The sequence below is a fragment of the Rhyacophila brunnea genome, unplaced genomic scaffold (assembly GCF_057557595.1).
Source record: "Rhyacophila brunnea isolate RB1 unplaced genomic scaffold, BYU_Rbru_1.0 scaffold_2, whole genome shotgun sequence".
NCBI classification, from domain to species: Eukaryota; Metazoa; Arthropoda; class Insecta; order Trichoptera; family Rhyacophilidae; genus Rhyacophila; species Rhyacophila brunnea.
This window is the reverse complement of record NW_028232859.1, coordinates 52,968,735-52,991,906: the sequence shown is the minus strand read 5'-3', so window position 1 is coordinate 52,991,906 and position 23,172 is coordinate 52,968,735. Positions and strand designations below refer to the sequence as shown.

Here is a 23,172-nt window from a genome sequence, read left to right as displayed (position 1 = left end):
TTCGTTAAATTCCCAATACACTGCCATTGTTTCCTAGTATTGACGATTTTACACCTCTTGTATGTAGGTCGTATTTGTTGATTAATAGTTAATGATCTATTATTAGGGTTTGACGATTTATACGCCTATTGATTTGATTGTGTTATTAGTGATAGGGGTTTTTTTTCAAACGCTTCAACTATTCATAATTTGTTTGTCATATTTTTATTGTGATCCTTGGTTTAATGGGTAGGTGATACAGTTTTTACCCACTTTATTGTATTAATTTATTATATTTGTTGTCATTGTGTATTTACCTGTCGGTGAGTGCACATAGTGCCTGAAGATGCCGAAAGGCGAAACTCGGGTCGCAAACAACGACTCAAATGGAATAATACAAAACTTAAATCCATTAGAATTTAAATTCAAATTCCATCAAGTACCCTCCGGTCGATAGTATTAATATAATTAAAAAAAACATCGTTAAAAGTTTATAATCTCATTTTAAATATTTTTTACATGTATGTACAATAAGGTACTTAAGACACTAATTATGTACAATTTCGTACAAGTATGAAAATGCGTTATAAGTTATAAGACAATAATTATTGCTTTAATGTGATTTTAAGGAAGTCATCGTTTGAATTTAGATTCGGATTGAATATAATATTTAAATGAAAAATTTCCAACAAATACTATAAATTGTACTTCAAACTTTGACACTCATTAATTCACTAATAAGACTATATCCCACCAACAAGATTCTTAAAAATCGTAATGTTTGTTTTGATAGCAACACATTACAGTGACGAGGAAAACCACATAAGTATTTATTGTCATACATGTATTTTAAAATTCTTGTTAAAATAATGTAAATATATTTTTTTCGGCATTGCTTGTATTGTGTGGTCAAGATGAACTTTAAATGTAGATCTAAGTCTGAGAATATTAAATTTATTTAACAGACACACATATTCTTACTTTAAAACAAAAATGTAAACGCTTGGTCTGACTAAACTACTAAAGGTTACACAGGGTTGATTTCATTACTTAAACATGCGTTGTCACCATGACACATAGTCACTGAGAAGACTTATATATGCGACTACAGTGACTTCTTGCTATCGACGAAATCTCGTTGTCAGACAGTAGCATGAGGTATGCGCATGCGTAGTAGAATGATAGTGGTGAACCTGCAAGGATAAAAAAAAACTAACTACACTGCGCATAGCATTTTGACGTTTACCAATTTTCACAACCAGTCAAATAGTACCATACAATGACGACAACGTGTCTCGCTTACACTTGATTGGCAAGGCAGTCAGCACTTTAAACAGTTATTATCGCGATAGTTTAATTTGCACTCTATTGGTGTCAGTAAATCCATGCACGTGTACAGGCACTACTACTAGTGATACGATTCTCATGTTTCAACGTGCAAGAATTGGATTGCAGACGATTGTAGAATTATTTTGTACTGAATAAGAGTGCATAATGGGTAGGGAATTATGGTGCTGATCCATTGACGTCCCAAGACGAAATGCCGCCTCATTTTTATACCGTATTTTTTATCATCCTTTCATGACACCAATATCAAAGAAATGTGTTGTATGGATATACTAACAAGACCTATACCACTAAATCTAATTTAAATGCCATCTCTGCTTCAATATACAAACGTGACAACAAATAAAAAGTCCACGGTTTCAGAAAGGTACATTTTAAAATACATGCAACAACTTCCAAAACTCGCGAGTGACCGGCAAAAATATTTGGATACATTTTAAATTAGGTAAGTATGTACGTACCTGTAATTCAAATGTAATTCACAAAACTGCGCATATCATTGCTGATCACCAACGACGCGACGTCCAAGGACAACGGAAGTAAACTAGATATCGTGAACCCGACAAAAAACTACAGTCACTTTGTTTCCAACCAGTGAGCTGGAAAGACATTTTTGTTATTACTAAGTTTAGGTAGCTATTTCGGTACTGTTCGGTTATCAGGAATACAGCGGAAAACACATGTTGAAAATACCCGATATACTGGAGTATTTGTTATTTTGGGTTAGTTTAGGTCAGGTTAGGTTGGGTTAGGTTAGGTTAGGTTTGGTTAGGTTAACCTAATAAATAATCCAGTTTATCGGCTATGTTCAAAATGTGTTTTCCGCTGTATTCCTGATAACCGAGCAGTACCGCTATTTCTATATATACCTCTCTAAATGATTCTCCTCGATTTGCCGCTCTTCGGGTAACTGCCACCCCTAAGCGACGCTCAATCTGCCTACCCCCAAGGAACGTCACTGTGTTGATCGGTGCATCACGTCAAATGGAACGCTGGGTAATATGCGCTTAATTTTACTGCACGCAACAATCATTTCGTGTGCCACACCGATTGGGGAGCTCTGTCATAGATAAGGCAAAGGAAAGATGTATGCTTAGATTATAGAAAAGGATGTATGTGTATTATTTAAATAAGTTTTACCGGTCGATGGCTTTAATAGCATATTAAACACAGTTTGGCGATCAGATTATTCTTACATGCAGAAAGTGATTTCCATGCAGTGAATACGACGCACGCAATTTACGCATGGAGCAATTGTCTCGCGTAATGATTGGGTTTCATCTATTTACTTATAACGTAATAAGTATACATTATGCAACTGAAAGGAATCGGCTTGGAATAACTAGACCGTGATAAGTTTCTGCGTGAAATGCCAACAATCGGTGTCTACAAATACCTAAGTAAAATGTTTATCAAAATAAAATTGTAAAACAAAAAACAATGTACCTAATATTATTTATTGAACAGCGATGATCCATGTCCGATCATAATGGGCATTCATAGAGTGGAGGTTTGTATTACCAGTTTTTTTTTACGAGAAATGGATGTTATCATTACTCAATCTATTACGTCCATACTCCAAACAGAATTTTGAAAAACAATATGTCTATTTGCCAGACCCTGGACCCATGAAATTATAAGCCTAAACATAAGCCGCTCGGCCATCGTGGGCGTTATATACGGATTGGTACGGATATAAACTACAATCAAATCTTGAAAAACACTATGTTTCAAAGATCTAATATAAAACTGAGTTTTTTACGTCTTTGTATAACTTCTTTCGGCTCGTACTTTCCTTCGTTATGCATACATACAGTACCTATGGCCAATTTGGCAATTCGACTTTTTTTATTACGACTAATTGTCTTTATTTCCCTTTCACACACAGAATCAACAACTTACTACCTACTGTTACTGCGACACATGGTTTGCGGTTGTGTTTATAAGATTCGATACACTCCCAAGTAGGGAATCCAATCCCGAGCCAAAATTCTGATCCCGGGATTGACATTTTTTTCCATTGTTAATTTTTATATTTACAAATAACATTGATAAAATCGGTCAAAAATAAATCTAGTATAATTTAAGACATTTATTGTTAATAATGTATACCTACGTTCAATCTTGGAAATACATAAGTTTAATGGAGTAAATAATATTGTAATATAAATAATAATGTGAATTTAATATGAGATTGCTGTTTCTGATAGTAAAGACTTAATGAATGGGTTAGCGAGATTTAAAATAGTAAAGCAAATCATGGTGGTGTACTTATGGCCTTTCCGCTTCATAAATCAAATTGGTCAGCCAAATATGAAACTGCCGTAAAACGTATGAGATCATGGTGGAATTACTCTGTCAATAGTGCTAAGCATTGTTTTTTTCCAATCTTTCTCTTTTTTATTAATTTATGTGAAAAAATAAAATGAATCGGCAACTTACACATTGGTATAAATCAAACTTCATTCAAACTCAGTTTATTTCTAATGTAGTTATTTGTTATTAAAAGTATTTTTTCTGTTATATTTTCGTTTTTATTTTATTTTCCATAAAAAATGATAAAAAAATCAATCCCGAAAATTTCGGGATAATGTTTATCAATCCCGGGATTCATAGGTATCGAAAATAGCTCGGGATCCCGGGATTGGAATCCCTACTCCCAAGCCTATCAAGACAAAGGTTAGAAAAAAACCCTATATACATATCGATACAATGTCCCAAATTTTAGAAACTTACGGATAAGAAATCGGGAAGAGGCGATGTAACAACGGGTTCCAAAGTTACAATAAAAAGAAATTGATTCGAGTGATAGATAGTTAACACTGACAATAATTTGTAAGTACCTACCACACAACCGTGTAATAAAATGCTATACATTTACTGTTGATAATGTATGAAAATCACCATGAAGCCGGTTTGACGATGAATAGACCAAATCATCATATTTCACGAGTCAAATCATCCGAGAGTAACACCAGCTATAGAAATTTGTCATGTTATACAATCTAATATTGTGTACGAACTTTTGCAAACAACTATCGGCAGATGTTAGAGATGAGGAGAGTAGGAAATGAAAACTAAACAAAAGTTTGCACGAATTCTTACAGGACAAACGCATTAGCGGCTCGCGCGATACAACAAGACGACACCTGGCCTTTATTATGCAAATTTGACCCTCTTACAAAATGTACATACATCTAATTCTAAATAATACATTGAGCTGCGGAAATAAGAACTAGTCACGTAAAAATAAATTGCACTAATATTTTATAAAACACTAGTAGGTATATACCTAGGGAGTGAATTTACCCTCCTTCCCACGTATTTTACATCGTTTTTATTAGCTCGTATTATTTGTCCGGTAGTTGTTTGTCCGATACAAATCTTGCAATCGATTTTTAACTAACTTCCCGACTAGCTAGATATTTGAAACTTTTAGAATATATCAGAACACGATGCCAATGCATTTTTTTAATACTTTTAGCCATCTTTAAGTAGAATTGAATTCATTTTTAGTTAATTCTGTTTTGTATGAAAAGTTATTTCGATACCATTATTGGTTGCTACGGGGTCCTAGCAACTAAATTATTAAATAATATATACGTGCGTTACTATGGAAATCAATATAGAATGACATTTCATTATTCAGTATTTCTATCAAGAACATTTTTTTTGATCGTTTAAGCTAGTCAAGTCAAGTTTATATGATTCAACAGAAAATTTAAAAACGTTGTTTATAAAAAGTTCTTTTTATCTTGTAATTATTTTTTAATAAACTATTTCTTTTATTCTGAATCAACCAGGTACAGGTTCAAGCCCTGTCGTGTGTCGTATTTTTTTCTACAAAATGATTTTTTCTAGTGTGTATATGCATAAGGTGTTTCAAATTATGTATACTCAGTATATAGAATGTTACATTCTGAAATCTTGTATCTTATTCATTAAATAAAATAAATAGTTTATTAAAATTATTAGCAAGTGTAAGTACGTTATAAAAACTAAATAACAGAGTGATCCGCGACGGCGGTTAGTGATTAAGGAATTAATTGATAGGTACCTTAATTAATAGTATAACGCAATTCGATAAGCATTTCATTTATCAAATACTAGTTGAAATTGTCGTGATTCAATAAGATTCCCGTAGCTTAATTGGAAAAGCATACTGGCGCGAATCCAGCAGATACAGGTTCAAGTCCCGTCGGGTTTCTACAAAATGATTTTTTCTAGTGTGAAGATTATATGCATGAGATGTTTTCAAAGTACATAATATTATGTATATTATTGTATATAGTACGTATTTTTCGTTGACTTTTTCAATCCGAAGTGAATCCTGGCTGCCTAGAGTCTTTCGTGGTATTTGTTTAATAACATAATTGATCTGTGTGCGGTAATTTCTTATCCTAAAGCTCCAAACGCAATGTTTTTAACAACGTAATGTCGTAATATAATATGTAGGCATTGCTGATAGATAGTAAAGTCAGAGAATGTAAAATTTATAACTACAAAGAGACAAACCCATTTGGGATAGAAAGAGTTAACTGTTAAAAGTTTTATTATAATATTTATTCGAGATAAGCGTGGCGAAGTTTGCGATAGATCTGCAACAGGAAGATGACAATTTTCTGGCACTGCCATTAAATGCGACGAAGATTCTTTATTGACTGAGTGATGCGGTGCTTATTTTAGAACATGTAATTTTGACAGCCATTTTCATGAAATATTTTCAGCATTTTTTTTCTACTTAATTAAGCCTCTGTGATACACATATTATACGCGCCTACGTACTTTAGATCCCTGCATTGATTCGACAAAAGTTAACATGGCAGAACCATATTATTATAATAGTGAAATACAAACATAAGAAATTAATTAATAGATATTGTGAAATTACAAAAAGAAATAGCTTACACCGAAAGCAGTAACCTTCGTTGATCCACTTTTGGACAAATACCTCTCCTAGTTCCTTCTACTCCTTTTGGTTTCTTATTTTTTTTGCCACGTATATCTATTGAAATCGACGAGCCCACCAATCCAGCTGGTTTTAAGGTGCCCTTTTTCCATTATATAACTGAATTATCAATTCGCTTATGTTATAATAATATAAAGTTGCATATTTCGCTACTTGAAAGCAACACTGGGATAAGTCAAAAATATTAGTTTTGAGAGGATTAAACTTTAATGTTTATGTCATACAAATGAATTAACTACATGTTTAGTATGTTTTCTCTGCGGTTTAATAATAGATGATAATAGAAGGATTTTGGAGTGAGTTATTTCAATTATCCCACCGTTGCTTTGTACTTGTTGGATTATTTTAATAAATGCGGCATTTTTTTTCTTTTAAATGTGGTATTACAATTTCTTTTTCTAAATCTCAGTGATTCATTATGTAGGTATAACTTTCATGAATCAATTAGCATACTTATCTCAAAACTTCACTTTATCTCACTGCTTTCAGAATATATGCAAATAATAATATCCTCAATATTCTCAAATTATTGATAAACTGTCATATTATGAATGATTGTTTTTTTAATGTATCAAAATAATTGCAGTGGTTATACGTTATACTACATGTACTATCAGCAATCACGTTTTGGTAAATATTATATTATTTTGATTCTGATCAATTATTTTGGATACTTACTTCACATTTCAGTGAATAAACACTACAATTACTCAGACGTATTTCCACAATTTCAGAACATTGCTGAATGTAAAATGCAAATAAATAATGTTGCCCAATTATAGTATTTACACAAAATATTATTAAATTAATAATAAAAATACATACCGTAAATTGATGTCCGAGAGGGTCGAAAAGTATACTTCGACAGCAGCTGATTTTCAGTATAAAAAATATCTTTCTTCAGCAAAAGGTGTCTTTCAGTTTCCCCCTTTATCCTGTAACAAGAAATATGAAATAATGAATATTAATGTCACACGAGATGAAAAGGGTAATCATTATAGTTCACTGTCAACTTGGAAGGTTGTACAAATTATTTTAGCCTTGACAGGAGTATTCTGTCGCACTGACAGATCGATCTTGCTCGTTGGTGATTTTATGTGACATAATCACGAGCTGCTTGGATAAACATGGCGATTTATTTGAATAGCTACGTGCATTGTAATGTAAATTGGTACTGATTCACTTATTCATAAATAACATATGTTTTATTATTGACAGCTACAAGTAACAAACTATTGATGTATGTATTTACTTTGAGAAGTTTGTATTTATTTTACAATAATAATCACCTACGGTTATATAGCTTTATTCAATTGAAGGCGTCCCAATAAAAAGAGTCTATATAATACATTGGTATCAAAAGTGAATTTATTGTATTTAAAGGGCCTATAACAATATACACAGAGTGGGGAATATGATTTTAGTAATATCGCCACACTTCTATCAAAATTCTTTCGAAAAGATTAGCTAACGTGGAAGAGAGGTATACGATGTACAATTTGACACTTTTACATTGATTTTTTTATTATGTTTTTTTGTTTGCTCAATTACGTGTTATCTTAAAATTAAAACATTGAAATTGTTATATTTATTTCGCTGTGTTTTTAATCTCTCCTGAACATTTTTGTTTTTGCATATAGACCCTTTTTATAGGGACGCCTTCAATTATTATTGATAATTTCTAAGTTAGCAGTAATGTAAATGTGTTTCATTTTTTTTCCAAATATGCATACATAGCCGGAGCATAAAAAATATATACCTGAATTTTTATGTAACTATTCTTTAGAATATATCATATAAGTGGCATATAAATTAATTATGTAACAGAAAGTAAATAACCATGTGTTGCAATGGAAATTAAATATATGTGTAAGATTCAAGTTTGTTGAAAATAACCATTAATGTGCATCTTACAAGATGCTAAACTACCTCTGCAGAACTCACGTCATGTGATACTTCGGCATTATAAATAGTGCCCGCTTACGAAGTTGTGAGTATTGGGTACGAATCGCGACACTTGTAAATTTAATAAAAGCATCGTATTATATTGGCGCACACAAAAGGGGAGGGATTCGGGCCCGTATCACCCCCCCCCCCCCCCTGGCCCCCTGGGAAAGAAAAAAATACAAAATTTGTTAGCATGTGATTTAGGGCACCCATGAATTGGTGCAACCATTTGAGGCATCCAATGTTTGATTTAATATTCTAACACTAACGATCCTAATAATCATGACAATTAGACCACGCGCATTCGATAACCGCTTGTTGATGCGACATGTCGAAATATCTTTTAGGTTATAGCTGCAAATGTAAAACTGCTGAGTATAGGGAATGCACCCGGAAAACATGATATAAATAATAGGCGTGGTAAATGCGGAAGTCAATGTCACCTGTTAGACTACCGCCGCGTTAAAAAATAAATTATCATCATTTTTCTGTGTGCGCACCAGGTTTTATATTAAACAACTTTTACCTATTGTGAATCACTCGCAAAATAAATAACCTCATTATAAAATCGTAATTAGTATATTCGAATCACCTTTGTTGATATCTTAAAATCAAACCGGAGCAAATTTGAAACACTTAAAGCTATAGTCAAACCAGTGAATGTATTATAGGATACCAGTATTAACCGTGACACGGTTTAATATTGCCTACTCAAAGTACAATATCGCCTTTACATTATTGCAGTTGTGATTTACGTGAAATTTCTCCTTCTCACATCGTTAAGGCAAAGAGAGTAAATGCAACTAACAGGATTATTCAAAGTAAAACAATCCGTTTGTAAACTGGCGTGGAAAACGCCGTCATTAAAATATAAATCGCCATTCTGTCCAATTCGACATTGTTTTACTTCGCCGTAAACTAATAAATAATGCCGCGCATTGTCATGAAAATGTCATTCCATTTTCAAAATACTGTACGTCACGAAATTTTTATATGGATGATATCTCGGAACTAGTTCTGCTCATAAAGATAGAAGCATAATGCAGAAAGAAGCTTTATTGACTAGAGTATATAAAATCTCAGATATTAACTATCAATGTCCAGCGTTGCCAACTTTTTTCTTGCCACATCTAGCATTTTTCGATAAGAAAAACGCATCTAGCTTGTGGCATGTTTGCTAACATTTTTTGATACCTCCAACAGCTTTAAATATGCTGAAAATAGGTACTTAATGAATGTAGGTCGGTACATGAGAAATAAAACAACGTAAAATAGTCGGTGTCAATTTAATTGAAATTCGTATAGGTATATTTTTATAGTGCGGGACCTATTGAATGTATACAGATAATAGGATAGGATGAGATATTTTGTAAATTTTTAGATACATTTCTGGGAAAATATAGTGTTCATTTTTTCCGTAGGTATAGCAAATTATTTTTCAAAATTTTCACTTTTCTTGATAGGCGAAAAAAAAGATATTGATTTGGTTTTTGGTAGAATGTCAATATTCAATGTTCGGCACGTTGTAGAATTTATGGTGTGGCAAATACATGTAAATGTCATCATCATCAGCCGGGGTCAATCCACTGCTGGATGAAGGCCTCCCCAAGCTTTCTCCAACTCTCTCGGTCCTGTGTCGTTCGCTGCCACGTATTTCCACCGAACTTTACCAGTTCGTCAATCCAGCGGATTTAGGGCGACCCTGTGGCCGTTTCGTACCCCTTGGGTACCATTGGATGACGGCATTTGTCCAGCGGCCTTCCCTTCGGCGAGCAATGTGCCCCGCCCACCTCCATTTCAGCTGTTTGGCAACGTCTATTACATCGCGTACTCTTGTCTGCTTCCTAACCCATTCGTTTCTCTTACGGTCCTTTCGCGTGATGCCCAACATTCACCTCTCCATGCCTCGCTGTGTGACTCTTAGCCTTTGGACATCTCTCGTGTTGAGGGTCCACGTCTCGCAGCCATACGTGAGCACGGGTAGCACACATTGGTTGAACACCCTACGCTTAAGACATAATGGTAGGTCACTCTTGAAGATACTATTCAGACGTCCGAAAGCACTCCATCCCAGCTTTGTTCTTCGAGCAATTTCATCGTGCATGCTTCCGTCTATGGACACCTGCTGTTCGAGATAGATGTAGCTGCTGACTTGCTCGAGTTAGGTGCCAGAAATACAGATAATCGCAGGGTCCGAAAAACAGTTCCTCATCACTTTTGTCTTTGAGACATTTATCTTTAGACTGACCGTTTGACTGACATCCGCGAGTTCTTGCATTCTACCTTGGAGGTCTTTCGGGTCTTGTGAGAGTATAACAATATTATCTGCAAAGCGCAGGTGACTGAGGTGCTCTCCATTAATTGGAACACTTTTTTCCTCTGTTTACATGTAAATGTAAACCATGTTATTGTTTCGCTAATCCTCGATAGAAGACAACACTACAAGCAGAAGAAATCATAGTATATCGGTCTAATTCATGAACAATTTATTTTATGATGTAACTGTCATTCAGTGTGGAAATACATTGTATTATTAATTAAATAAAACGCAATTAATGTTAACTAATAACTAGTAGAAATTACGAATAATTAATAAACAAACAATCCAAAATCCTCTATAGTCTCTATAATCTATATCACATTCTGGAGACTCAGTGATGACATTATAATGTTAAGCTAAAAGGCGAATCACAGTGTTCACTCCCTACTAGACAACTTCATATTTATTTAAACGGGATTAGTTCATATATTCAAGGGGTGATAAGAGCCTTAAAAGGGCGAGAACTTAATGACGGCTAGGTACTTATATGAAAGTAATTGAGTAAATTATCTTGAAAGTATAACAAGATTACACACATCCTTGTTAAAACCAGGATTTCTCAGCAACCCTAGAAACCTTGCTCTACTGTTACTAGATCGCCACAATACCTATATGGTAGTATCAATCAATTAACTGTTAATAATGGTTTGTCGTGTCTAAATTCAGAAGAATTGATTATACCTACTCGTCTACACATTCTCTGAGAATAAGAGAAACTATGACAATGTTACATGGTCTGAATCTGTCAAATTACAATCCATTCTTGCGATATAAGACAATACACATGTCTAGTTTTTAGATCCATAACAGCCTTCAGAGGTAGCATGGTATACATCACATAAGTTAAAAGATAGACAGATGGTACGCCGGATAAACTCCGCTTAAGGGAAAATTTCCCTTTATTTAAGCGCGTGTTTCTTCGTTTAAGGTAAAAAGCTCTCCAAGGTATATTTTCTAAGTGCTTTCAACTTTATTATAGCCAGCCCAAACCGGTCGCAGTAATTTCTTCAGTGTTCTTCTGTTTTCGCATTAATAAGTCAGTTAGTACTCGGTTGGCTTTGGTAGAACCGGTACGATAACTGCATGTACATCCACTAGTTGTCGCTTTACTGCATTAATCACAGGCAGGTCTTTTCAACTCGATACGAATAAATGTATTTATTGAACTATGTATAATTCTACATACTTATACCGACATAAAATATAGATATACCACGGACGGAACATGACAAAACAGAACAGCCAGGGGAAAAATGAAACATTAATGTTTGTGGTATTTATTTAGGTTAAGGTTAGGTTATGTCAGTATTTCGTTGTACCTAGTCACCCAATCATTTTGAACATAATTATATTCATTAAGATGATATATCCTAAGCTTGCCGGCAACACCGAGTTAAGTCCCGTTTATTTGAGGCTTTCTAGCTGTTAGGAATGCAGAAATTAGGTATATAATTTGATTTATTATGGCGTATTGAAAATCTGTGCTATTAAAAATCTATCAACATAATAGAGATAGAACGATTTCACTATTAAATTTATATTTTTCCTGAAAAGACATAGTTATATTTATCGTTGTTCTGTTGTCATTTTATGTTTTGTCATGTTCTGTTTTATCACTGTTGATTCGTTACTAGTAGCACAACCTTCTAAATTCAAGCAATAATGCCAGCTCTTTTTTTTTGTCTGCCTTGTTAAAAAGGTATCTAAATATATATAAAAGAAATACAGATATTATTTAATACTCGCGCTTATATTTTAACCGTGATCACTTATATCCATTCATCGCCATGAGCAAAGATACACCATGAGCGTCAGGCACGATCGTTTGTCTTCTACATAATATGCATTTACTTACACCTTTTTGGAACAAGAAACACAAGATCAATCTGTTCTATGGTGTGAAAATATGGACACTAAAGATAAAATGACGTCTGTACAATGTGTTGGAAAATACTCTTTGAATCCAATGGACAACCATAGAACACACTTCTCAAAAGAATCCTAAGGCATCCAGGATCAGCCCACGGCGTCATTATATATAGACACTTGGTAAATTTCTCGGATTCAGAGAAGATGGTAATTACTAACAAAGTTAACAGCTGAAGAGGACGCGGAGCGCTGAAATGACCAGTTAAAGGTAGCCACGGGCTTCTCGCTACCACATAAGATCGTTGAGGTTAACGGAGCTGTTCTGAACAGTTAGTGACTCTCAGTATTAAATAATAATATCTATGACGAATTACAGTTATCAGTCAAATCTATTTTTTGTGTTGTTTATCAATCACAGTTACGATAATAATATATTATGTACAAATTTTATGTAATCATAATTTTCTCTCCTAGACGAAGCATATGAAAACAGTGTACAGTTATCTGGCAGACTCTTTACGAGAATTGGTTGCAAGCTGTAGGTACCATACGCTCAATATATTTTGTCATCCTCCGCATCAAAACACACAATACATTATCCAACTAGCAGGTTTCTAGTCTGTGACCCGTGGATTGAAAAAGCAATGCTGAAATAATCTATGTAATTTGTAATTGTAATTATTTCTAAATCAGTGCCAATTCTTCTTCTTCCACCCTGTCACGTCCCAACATTGGGGCATAGGGCAAGCACAAGTTGGCGCCACTCCCCTCGGTCCATCGCCAACTCTTGCGCCGCCCCGCCTCAGTGCAAATTATGTACTATATATAAGTAAAATATATTATATTCAAAGCTGCATGCCCTTAAAATTTTGTGTTGTTACATATCAGGAAACACAGAATTACTGGAAACTGAAATACATAACGGGTGTAGCAACCGATATCGAGTATGCAAGAATATGGGATAAACTTTAACACGTGTCAAGAATACGTCATTCTAAGCTTGTCCTTCGTTCTGACAACTGCTCTCAGTTTATGCACTGATTCTCATTCAATATTGGTGTATTTTAAGGTTGCAACACACACTATTGCACGTTTATAATGTGTGTTTAATTTTCGTAGGTCATTCACACATTTAAAACCCTGCTTAAAAATGATGTGTGATGTGTGTATGAATTATATTTATTACTTTATTCTGTGTTACATAATATTATATTCTATATCGAAATCGGAAATAATATATCAGATGACACGTAGGTATCGGTATTTACGCATGTTGATTTATGTAACACCAAAAATAAAACAATTATTACTTCCTTCAGTAATTAATTTACGATTGCCGAATAGCAAAATAATTTCAGAAACCCGATAGTTGTTGTCTGTCACCTTCACAGACAACGTGTGAGAAAGTAATTTTATTGCCGACGAATTGCAATATTACTCCCGAAATTGAAGAGTGAGCTGCACTGAAACTGCATATTATTCAATAAACATGTCTTAGACGTCTGCCTATCAAATTACATACAAAGTGAATTGGTTTCCAATATTAATTTTACTCTTAAACTCTAGAACTAAATAATTTTAAATAAATCAAGGATTATTCAATTATAATACGCTACCATACAAAATTTCAGTATCAAAGTAAATTTAAACTACAGCAGAATAAATGAGCTATATACATGAACGCAAATTTGCAACAATCACCCGTATTGCAATATAGATACAACTCATTTTACAACGTTTTTATTAGGTCGTATTCTTATTTGTCCGGTGGTTGTTTATCCAGTACAAATCTTGCAATCGATTTTTAACTAACTTCCCGACTAGCTAGACATTTGAAACTTTTAGAATATATCAGAACACGGTGCCAATGCATTATTTTAATACTTTTAGCCATCTTTAAGAAGAATTGAATTCATTTTCAATTAATTCTGTTTTGTATGAAAAGTTATTTCGGAAGAAATCCGTAAACCAATCCACTATTATTGGTTGCTAGAGGTCTGGGGTCCTAGCAACTAAATTATTAATATAAACGTGCGTTACTATGGAAATCAATATGAAATGTCAAAATGACATTTAAGTATTATTTCTATCAAGTACAAATTTTTTTGATCGTTTAAGCTAGTCAAGTCAAGTTAAGTTTAGTAAAATTTTAAAACGTTGTATTTAAAAAGTTCTTTTTATCTTGTAATTATTTCAACTACACAAAAAATGCAGAATATGACAATGCTATCAGCGCATCTATTATATAAACAAGACTGCTTTCGGCCGCTGCGGCAGCTATCTAGGGTACGTTTGTATTGAAGTATTAACACTTATTGTAATAATTATTTTACATAATGATTGAGATAATGATTTTGATAGCAGTCACAAAATACGTGTAATTTAATGTACCATGTCGATGCAAAATTTTGGTAGAAAACTTATGTTTGTAACTAAATGAGCTCGTAGCTGTCAGCCATTCGAAGATACAACGTGTTGCAGCGACGCATGTGCATGTCATTCGTTTCAGCTGGTCGCATTGCGTCACTGTCCCGGCTGTGTGCGCGGAAGAGAATTGCAACATTACTGGCGGTTCTGATTTATGGCCATATAAGATTTTGTATGTGCAACCGGGCTATCTGTCTATTAAAATTAGCTTTCAAACTTAACCCCATTTGATAGCATATTTCGCTCTGCTTTTAGGTAATAGTAGGTACTTAAAACGATATAATTTATATTCTATAATAATTCATGGCCTAGAAAAATAAATACTTTGAAAGAATAAAATAAAATAAACCATTGCCAAGATTATTTCCTGCAATATCATGGCTAGAGGTAGCGGGACGCAGTTTTGTCAGACCTGGTGGCATTATGATTAACAATATAGAAATGCCCTCAGGTGAGGTTTGTACACCTCATAATAAAATATAAAATAAAGGCAAAGACACTATATGTAATATTATTTATGATGGTTCAGGTTTCATTGCCACGAGTAGCTCTCTAAAAATATTGTCGGATCACCGTAATAAAGTCATTTCGCGGAACATTCAACAGTTATAGTAGTTTATAAGTTGTATGTATTATATAGGATATAATATAATATGTATATAATATCAATGTAAAATAGTTAATACATACTATTATGGATGAAAAAATAAAATACTAAACTCTATTTTTTTATTCAACGAATAATTCACAAGATTTAAGAATGTAACATTCTTTTATTGAAAATACATATTATTAAATTGAAAACACTTTTGCGTATGTATCTATTCTATACACAAGATAGCTATAGGCGGCTATCGGGGGTAGTTTATCATATTTATTTATTGAGGCGGTTAATTGTTACAATAAGTTAACCGTCTGAACTGTCAAAAAGTGATATATTTTAACAGCACCTTTTAAAGAGAGAGATAGACAGTTTTAAGAGTTTAGACGGCTAACTTATTGTAACAATTATAATACCACAATACATAAATATAATAAACTACCCTCGATAGCCTCCTTGTGTATAAAATATATCCGCTGAGAAATATATAATAACTATAAAAAATCTTTCCTGAAATCTTTCCAAAAATTTGAAACTGCGCCTCCCGGGATTCGCCTACATGCGCTCGATCACTAAGCTATGCCTTATCTAATCGCGATAAAGTCAAATAATGTTTTTACAAAACTCTCTCAAGCGCTTTCGAAATTCTGTTACTATTGGTAATCGGCTTTTGTATTTAAAATCAAAGCATTGAATTACCTTAGTTAGAGTTGCCACTTCATAACTTTGTACTCGATGAAAATGATGTAAGTAATAATATTAAGTACTTAATATGAAAAAAATATTTTTAGTATGTATTAGGTATATACTGAAAATATTTTTTTACATATTTTATCTATTTATTTATTTATTACTACATATAAATACAAGTGAATATCATTTGATCTTATTTTATGCGAGGTAATCAGGTAAAGAGGCGAATCAGTGTTGTAAAAACTTCAAAAAGTGCAAAGTTATAAAGTGTATACATACGCTACTAACCGGTGTCAGGATCAGTCCAAATTTTGGTTATAACGTAGGTACATTCACTTGCTAATAATTTAATAAACTATTTTTTTATTCAACGAATAATTCACAAGGTTTTAAATTATGTATGTAAACATAATAATGTTAGGTACACTCTTTAGTTTTTAATTAAAATCTTATTATCGACTGGGGATACATGGAAATTCAGTTTATAGTAAAAAATATCTGTATTTTTAAATAAGGCATAATATATCGACATCTTATATGAAAACTTTTAAAAATTAATACTATGGACTGCAGGGATATGACAGAAATTTAATTTAAATTCTAATTGATGAGGGTTTCTTATTATTCCAATAGGAGAGATTCAATCAACAAGAATTTCGGTGTTCGACATCTTAGAACTGTGTGTATAATGAGTACCTAACACATAGATATCAGTTAATTTTAATAATCTTTGTAAAATACACGTTTTCGTCAATACAGCGAACAAACGAGAGCAAGCTTTTATGTCTTAGCCACCATTGTTTTGGTTGTCGGAATGCCTATTTATTTTCTACTATGGAATTAGAATTAATTACAATAATTCTATGTCTTCATTAAACTTATAAAAGTATTTATTGTTTTTTTCAATAGGTATGTGCTTGAATCTCCACTTGTAGTGGGCCATTTACTATAGTACCCACAACATAGCTTGTCACTTTACGATCACTAATATCATTGTCGCTTGCCCTCCACGGATTGTTTGGCATGACATTTTATGGACTTCAAAAATAGATACTATAATATTGTTTTAAAACACCTATAGATGCTCTCATCATGAACGAGAGATAGGACATTGGTTTCGACATGCTGTACAAATTTGACTGTAATCCTTCAAACAGACGCGGTAATAATTAATTTAGCTGTAATTAATTTATATTCTAACGTATTCTATTTTAAGTAGGCAGGGCATAAAAATAAAATAAAATAACCTATAAAATATTGATAAATATTATAATATATGTAACGCGATAGTTTCCTTTCATAATACGAATAAACATATTGAAATACTTACTGTCCAATAACCTCATTTTAAATTGTTGACTACTGGTTCACCTTCAGTACCGTTCTGATCTATTGCCCCAATTTTTGAATGAATCACTACTTCGGACAACCTCTACATGATAACAAAGTTCAAGACATATTAATCACTAAGGTCGCTCGATACCTTGGTTTTTGATTTCACTGTTACTATGGACGAATTGAATAAAATCTTCTCATTTTCTATTAATTTTTCAGATTCCGCATGACTGAATGAACTCCTCAGTCGGATAGTGGTTGGACGGCTGATTTCTCAACCTTTACCGCACACCGTCGGCTAAAGGCTCTAGGTAATTGCAGAAGCTCCTTCCTATACTGGGCTAAGGCATATTATTATGATGAATAGTCCTCATCTAATCACTTCATCACCCACTTTCACTTCAATTTTTAAATTCTGGTTTTAAACCGAGAAGTTTTGTGCATGCGTCAAGCAGAAGCAATTGTTTCGCTGGTTACATGATTCATCAAAGCTTTCATTTCGTCAAGTCTAATCCATGGTCAAATCATAGATAATACACGTAAATGTAGAGTACCTATACGTTTTATACGAAGTTGCTGGAGTGTTGAACAGAAATCCAAGGGGGTCGGATCTGCCTGCGCTAGTACTTCCATAGCTGATGCATTCGTGAGACGAACGGAAAAAAGCCCGTATGTGGACAGGGCTAATGGCAAATCGGCGTACTACCAGATATGGAACGCATATAAACTGCCTACACAATGCAACTAAAAATCGTAATAAATGCTGTGTACGAAAGGAAGATGGCGCTTAGTCTAAAATAGCTACTAATTAATGATTCTATAAAAATTGTTCGCCACATTATTTTTTTATATTCTGCAATCTAAATCATACGACACTTTCGCTTTTAGATAGTAACTAGAACGATATATTATTTACTTATTTACTGCAGCAAGTAGGTTGGCCACAGTAAAGTTTATGTAAATAACTCATCCACCGAAGACTAGATACGTGGGCTTATGTTTCATTGCTCCTTCCAACATTTGCATAAGAAACATTATTCGCCAAGGCAATATGACCATAAAGGTAAGAAACCGGTTGTAATCGGGAACGCAATACCGTCATCGATATATTTGAGGGATACACGCAAATTTGCGAAAAAAATCATATTAGAAATCATGCACGCCATGGCAACCATCGTGCAGATTGTCGAAACAGGTAAGACAAAATTTTGTTCCCTGTGTAGAACTCTGGACGGAGGAACACAAAACTTGCTGGATATATGTGACGATGAGACCTTTTAGAACAGAGCCGCCATAATCTAGGATGAGAAGAGGCAAAGAAGAAGAGATATTTTTATACTTTTAGTGTATATGTTAGACACAGTGAAAACCTGTGTATAATATACACTTGATTTGGTTCAGATAGGTAGGGTAGCACTGGTACAAAACAGTGCGAATAGATAGAGGTTGTGATCGAGAAATCTCGTCTCGAGAATTAATCAAAAAATGTGGATCTCGAGAGATAATTTTCTGAAATTTCGAGAATTGTCATTTCTCGAGAAATCGTTAATTAGATTCTCGAGAATTCAAGAAATCATTATTAGGCTAAGTTGCCGCAACAGCAATATTAAAATATTGGCGGTATATATTGGCATAAGAAAAGCTTAAAAATAGTCGTGACTAATACGGAATATCTTAAATTTATAGCTGATTTTTTTTTGATCGAATAAGCATAAATATAACTGACATTTTAATAGATATTCTTACATTTCCCCGAATGCCGAAAGAGCTAAAAAATAAAACAAATCGGCAAGAGGTAGTCTGATTATAATGTTGATTTCTCGATAAAACAAATATTCTTAATCTCGAGAAATTAAAAAAAGTCGAGAAACCCCAAGCTCTCGGTGGGAAGATCAAGGCTCCGCTTTATATGTAGCTGGTAGTGACGAGAGAAACGTTGGAGCTGCTTGGCGTGCACCATTAATATAGTCGGAGACTTCAGAATTAAGTAGGCCAAGACTTGTGCTGTATCGCCATTGAAAGAAGTTTGTAGTAAATATAAGGAGGCAGACAATAGTACAAGATGTGATAGAGGTCGCGATGTTGATAAAATGGCAATTGGCAATATCACTTGGCGAATGGACGACTGCTGGACAAATGCATTCATACAGTGGTAGTCAAGGGGAATTAACGGGAAACCAGAAAAACCGAGAAGAGCTGAAAGAGCATGGGGATTCTAAATTGTAACCCGGCGACCACAACTTCAGAGTCACCTACCGCATGCATTTACTTTGAATACACTGTGTTTATGGCAGATTGAAAAATTCTAAGAATAATTAATGAAACTGTGGGCTAATTATATTCAACTTTATTTTGATCGCCTATGTTGTCAATCGTAGCCTCAGATATCCCAACTATCGTTTATTCCGTGAAGAATGTGGTTTATTTGATTTTTGAAACAATACATTACCAGCAATACTAAGAATTCTTAACCGCATTGTATTGAAGGCGTTTTGAATCGTTTTCAGATAGTGATGTCGTATTTTAGTTCTGGTAATGTTTCAGATTAATCGAACGAATCGTTGCTGAGAAAAGTCTGAAATATTGGTTTCACATAAGTATTTAGTGTTCAGTAATTAGTGTATTGTAGTATTTTGGCATCCTCTACAGTTTTTCGTCAATCTGCCATTATATACTTATATACATGTGATACGAAAAAACGGATACGTCATATTCGATAATGATAGTAGCTAGAGAGTTATACTTATTTTTTTATATTTACAATTTATAACAACTAATAGACGATAAGTGATTTTCCTAAATATTCTTACATGCCAAAAATTATTTGAAACTTTCTAGTTATAATTTATTACGCATATTTTTTAGTTGGGAGAGTATTAGATTATTTCAATCTCAATAATTTATATTTCGTTCTTGCGCGACCCCTTGTGTGCGAACTGGAACTTTGAGAAGTTTAACGGTAAGTATACATTGCATTTTATGTATTTATTTAAAAAAAGACACATTGAGCACATAACAAATTATTAATTCAAGACGTTCACATGACGTTTAGAATTTAAAAAAATCAATTAAAACAACTAGAGAAAAAACAAGGTAGAGAAAAAAACAAAAGAAAAAATAGTTTTTATAGAAAAGAAATAAAATAAAAAAACAACCATACTTCAAAAAAATACAAATTAAACAATAAAATAGAATTTAAAAAACAGAATACATAATGCATCGCTAAAAACATCTCTAAGGACTGCATTGACCAGCCGTACAGCCCTCGCTATTGGTGCCTGGTGAGCCTGACATGAGGAAACAGCTTTCACCCAAAATAAGAAAATAGGCCATGCCTGTGCGACCACGCATGTAATTGACTGGTGCATAAAAATTCAAATTTTCCAGAATATCGGGGATGGAACGTGAGAGCAGGAAAAATGCTTTAAGAGCAGAAGTGACCTACGAGCTTCAAGAGAATGAAAGACGGGCAAAAAGGGCGGAAAGCCTTGAAGAAAGTTAGTCGGAAAATAGTATAATAAAGTATGTACTTCTAAAATAGTTTTGGCGTATGACAATATTTTTGATCAGATACAAAAACAGCTGACCGTTCGGCGTATATGTATGCTTTTATTTTGTTAACTGTCAATTCATGGTGGAACTGCATTGTATTGTTGTTTTTTTTATTTAATAAAATGCGTTTTATTAAATAAAAACAACAAGTATATGTATGCATTTGTAAAAAGTACCTGAATAATAAATTTGCGAAACGGCAAAAACAAACGTAAATAAAAAAAAGCAACCTACACAACTAAATTTCCTCCATGAATTTTCACATAAAAATACCTATCCGCAACTATCATTCTGAGAAGGCTGTAAACACTGCTAAATACATTAGCAAATAAATGCTGTTTCTATGAAATCATTCGCGCAAATAAAACATGCTTATGTCATAATTTCTGCGATTTCAAAACACGCCACTACTTCCATATGAATACCGTTAAATAATAATTATTGTGAGTGATTGACTCCTTCAATTTTCCCGGTTTTCCGCCCTCCTTCTTATTCTTAGGGCTCGTAAATATATTTATAGGTCATCAAACCTCGGTGGCTCGATAGTCGTTGTCCACCATCAGGCAATTTGCTTTCTGTACCATTAAACGTGAGGCACTTTATCGGTGGTTGTTTTCGTCGGGTCGGTTTTTGATAAATCTGACGAATTACGGTTCACCAAAGAACTTCTAAAGCTGCCGATTATAGCAACGTCACCAGATGGCCTTCTTGCAGACTGGGCCAAAGAAAATAGAATACTCTTCGTTTGTCATTACTAACTCGGCGTGTGCATAAACGATTTTCAGGCCTTCCGCTCCCGAGAATTCTCAAAAAAGACGAAACTGAAACTAAAATTCAAGCCAGTATCTAGCTAATGTATTTCAATGGCGGCTCGCTAACGGAAAGACAGGAATCTCTCAGTATCAAAACGTTCGCTATTAAACTGAAGAGACGCGACATGCTAGTCTCCCAGTATCTCAGTTTCCAGTCCACAGTAAAACAGTAGTGCCAATATCAGTAGATTCTATGAAAACTCATAATTTCTTGCCAAAATTGGTAGCACTGAACTGAACTGAATAAGCAATGACAAGTCAAGACGTCAAAAGTTAATGATGGGGAACCGATTTTTAATTTAAAATTTGGGTCAGAAGTTGAGAAATAACCCCCCCCCCCCCGCCTGCAGGCTGCCAGAATATTCCCGTTTATATTTTGTATATATTATATATATACTTTCATTGGCATGAGTTCCATCAGCAACCAGTTGGTCGGATTTTAGTTTTTCCATGAGCGTAAGGCCTTAGTTATCTATGGCATGTTCAATTTAAAGATCGATGTATCTCATTTATTAGGAGTGCGTAAAAAAACAACACTCATCTACGACTATCACGTATTACGACTCAAAAGGAATAAAAATAGTACCTACAAAATTAAATCAATTAGAATAATTTATCTTCTATTATCTGGCCATGCACTGAAAGGTTAAATTCAATAACTCAATAATATGCAAGTTTATAAAATGTATCCAAACTTATAAATAATTAAGGGGGGACATGCTCGTCGAAGGTCAAAATTGAGTTTTTATTGTATTTTCAAAACATGATCCTGGACACTCTTTAAACGTTGTAGATAATCTATTTATATAATTTTGAAGCATTATTATCCTTTATAGTTATTTTAAACATTTGATGACTGCATGAAGTATTTTTGTTACATAAAATAGTATTCTTTTAAACCTCTCGCTCTAATGTTTTAGAATATAGTCATATTTCGGTACAGAACTGTGCAGTGGTGTTAAGATTTTTTACATTTATTAATTTTTAAACGCATTTATAAAACCATTAGTATAATTTATTACCAGATAATTTTTGTAAAATATTCACGATAAAAAATTATTTTGATAATCTCTGTGATCCCAAATTTGACAAGAATTAGGCATTTTATTATTCAAAAAATCGGCAAGATTAACACATTTGAAGATGATTCTAAAGATATTTATTATAAGCTATGTCTTTGACCATTCAAGTGTGTTAAACATCTTATGAATAATGATTGCTTTATAATAATTATTGACCTAAGAATAAGGTAGTGTTTTTTTGAAATACGCCATTTCTTTTGTCATTCCCAAGTGGTTAAGCTACAACATACGGCCGTAGC

General features: G+C 33.5%; 1 protein-coding gene across 3 annotated transcripts in view; it reads right to left on the bottom strand.

The window, feature by feature from the left end:
• wdp (Leucine rich repeat protein windpipe) overlaps window positions 1-23,172 on the bottom strand; it is a 143,989-nt gene that overhangs the window by 70,110 nt on the left and 50,707 nt on the right. For 2 of the 3 annotated variants that reach the window (XM_085947290.1, XM_085947289.1), the window contains exon 2: window positions 7,121-7,230. The exons of the other annotated variant lie outside the window; for it this stretch is intronic. The gene's annotated coding sequence lies outside the window, so the exon portion shown is untranslated. The remainder of the gene's footprint in view (window positions 1-7,120; window positions 7,231-23,172) is intronic. 3 annotated transcript variants of the gene reach the window in all.